Raw genomic sequence first — 3,499 nt, 5'->3', positions numbered from 1 at the left:
CAGGTTCAGGACCAGCCTGGGCAACTTGGTGAGACCTCATCTCTACAATAAATAAAAAATATTGGCCAGGCGTGGTGATGTACACCTGTGGTTCTGGCTACTTGGAAGGCTGAGGCAGAAGGATTGCTGGAGTCCGGCAGGTTGAGGTTGTGGTGGCCGGGAATATGCCACTGCCCTCCAGCCTGAGTGACAGAGTGAGACTTCAACTCAAAAAATAAATAAATAAATAAATAAAATAAAAATACTTTATTAATTGTCATGTGATCATTGTATATATTTAGGGGGCACAGTGTGACGTTTCTATGCAAGTATACATTGTGGAATGATCACTGCTTTACATTTTAAAAGGATCCCTCTGGCTGCCCATGGAAGAAAAAATTCTAGGTCAAAAAGAAGTGATAAGCCAGTTGAGGTTACTGTTAATTTTTTAGGCATGAGATATGGTGGGGTAGCTTTGTTTGTTAAGCTTTTTATATACACTATCTCACTTAACACACAACTTTAGGGTGTAGAAAACTCCCCTCCCCTGGAGATAGCCCATTCCTTCTTAAGGAACTACTTGACTGATAAGCTTTTCTTTTATAACCAACACTTTATAGTTGCTTTGGACAAATCTCAGCTACACATTTGCAAAGAGGCACCTTGTAAATGGACTCTATTTCTAAGGTGTCCTGGAGGGAGAGGAATAACAGAAATTCCTCAAGGACCTGCCTCAAATAGGAAATTCCATTTGAGAGATTAAAGGCTGGAGGTAGCTTGAGAGCCAGAGGACTGAGGTTGGGTGGGGTTAGATGGCAAGTTCTAATAATAACAGCTCATGGTTTTGAATGCTTCCTACAAGCCAGACACCATGTTCAGCACTTTCAATACATTTTCTTGTATATGAGGCATGAATTATGATCATTCTCGTTTTACAGAGGAGAGCAAGGATTTAAACCCATTGCATCTGGCTTCAGAGACTGTAGTCTTAACCACCACGGCCATACCAATTTCCTTTCCACTGGAAAAGATGGATGGAATAGTTGTAATGGAACAAATTGATTTTCTTTCCTTCTCAACAAAGATGACCCCAAATTGCCAATTTGTTTTCTTTTTTTTTCTTAGAGGAAGGAGTCTCACTCTTTCACTCAGGCTAGAGTACAGTGGTATGATCATAGCTTCCTGCAGCTGCGAACTCCTGGCCGCCAGCTATTCTCCTGTCTTGGCATCTCAAAGTGCTGGTATTACAGGAATTTGACCCAACTGCTTCTTTTCTGAAATCCCCATTGAAAAGGATACCAGGCCGGGTGTGGTGGCTCGTTCCCATAATACCAGCACTTTGGGAAGCTGAGGTGAGAAGATTGCCTGAGCCCACAGATTTGAGACCAGTCTGGGCAACTTGGCAACCTCATCTCTACAATAAATAAAAAAATTTAGCCAGGCGTGGTGGCTTGTGCCTGTGGTTCCAGCTACTTGGACGGTTGAGACAGAAGAATCACCTGAGTCCAGCAGGTCGAAGTTGCAGTGGCCATGAGCTTGCCAATGTACTCCAACCTGGGCGACAGAGTGAGACTCCTATTCAAAAAAACAAAAAACAAACAAACAAACAAACAAAACAAAAGAAAACAGAAAATAAAAAGAAAGAAAAGGACACCGTTCAAAATGGCAATATTAAGCTGGGCATGGTGACTTACGCCTATAATTCCGGCACTTTGGAAGGCTAAGACAGGAGGATTGCGGGAGTTCGAGAACAACCTGGGCAATATAGGAAAACCACATCTCTATTAAACAAACAAACAAACAAACAAAAAAACAGCCAGGTATGGTGGCATAGACCTGTAGTCTTAGCTACTGTACTGTCACCCAGGTTGGAGTACAGTGGCATGCACATGGCCACCACAACCTCGACCTGCTGGGCTCAGGCAATCCTTCCATTTCAGCCTTCCAAGTAGCTGGAATTACAGGCATGTGCCACTATGCCCGGCTAATTTTTCTTCTTTTGTTGTAGAGATGAGGTCTCCTCAAGTTGCCCAGGCTGGTCTCGAACCCATGGGTTCAGGCAATCCTCTCACCTTGGATTACAGGCATGAGCCACTGCACCCGGCTGAGTCCAGGAATTTGAGACTGCAGTGAGCTATGATCATGCTACTGCACTCAAGCCTGAGAAACACAGTAAAACCCTGTCTCAGTAAATGACAACTACAAACCCAAAATGGAGATATGAGCTCAAAGTGAGACTCATGGATAGGGTGACCCACTTGTCCTGGTCTGCCTGGAAAAGTCTTCATTTTAGCATTGAATGTTGGGCGTGGTGGTTCATGCCTGTAATCCCAGCACTTTGGGAGATGGAGGCGAGAGAGATGCCTGAGCTCAGAGATTCGAGACCAGCCTGGGCAACTTGGAGAGCCCTCATCTCAACAGTAAATCAAAAAGTAGCTGGGCATGGTGGCTTGTGCCTGTGGTTCCAGCTACTTAGAAAGCTGAGATGGAAGGATCGTCTGAACCCTGCAGGTTGAGGCTGTGGTGGCTGTGATTGTGCCACTGCACTCCAGCCTGGGCAACAGAGTGTGACTCTGACTCAGAAAATAAAAATAAAAAAGTACTGAATGTCCCAGGCTAACTAGGATGGTCAGTCATGCTACGCATGAAATAGTCAACATCCATGTAACATGCTTCCATTTGTGATCTGGATTGAATGATAAGTTTTCACTTGATCTCAGGATGGTGAATCTATCCATGATGAGTTCTGCTTTGGTTCCTCAACTTTAGGACACTTTGTTTGAATAAGATCTACTGGAGGAGCAATCTCAGCCACTTGTACCATCAATTGACTGGCATTTGAGGGCACATTGACAAATAAGTGTTCCTTCCTCAGGAGTGCAGAAGATTATCCCCTGGGTGTCCCATATTAACTACAAGCTTTGGAATCCTGGAAGTATTTTCTCTCCTGTACATGGAATATTTCACATTTCTTTTTTTCTTTTTTTTTTTTTGAGTTGGAGTCTCACTCTGTCGCCCAGACGGGAGTGCAGTGGCCGCTCCTGGCCACCGCAGCCTCGACCTGCTGGGCTCCGGTGATCCTTCTGCCTCAGCCTTCCAAGTAGCCAGAATTACAGGTGCGCGCGACCACACCCGGTTAATTTTTTGATTTATTGTACAGATGAGGTCTCGCCTGCCCAGGCGGGTCTTGAACCCGCGGGCTCAGGCAATCCACCCACCTCAGCCTCCCAAAGGCACAGGATTACAGGCTGAGCCACCGAGCCCAGGTTTTTTTTTTTTTGAGTCAAAGTCTCACCCAGGCTGGAGTGCAGTGGCAAGCACACAGCCACCGCAGCCTCTACCTGCTGGGCTCAGGTGATCCTTCTTCCATCTCAGCCTTCCAATGGCTAGAACCACAGGCGTGTGCCACCATGCCCAGCTAATTTTTTGATTAAATATAGAGAGAAAAGTCTTGCTATGTTGCCCAGCCTGGTCTTGAACCCTTGGGCTCAGGCTCTCCTCTGACCTCTGCCTCCGAAAG

Source organism: Carlito syrichta, unplaced genomic scaffold, assembly GCF_000164805.1.
Source record: "Carlito syrichta isolate Samal-C Ts95f unplaced genomic scaffold, Tarsius_syrichta-2.0.1 Scaffold314745, whole genome shotgun sequence".
Classification (NCBI taxonomy): Eukaryota; Metazoa; Chordata; class Mammalia; order Primates; family Tarsiidae; genus Carlito; species Carlito syrichta.
This window is presented reverse-complemented; position numbering follows the sequence as displayed.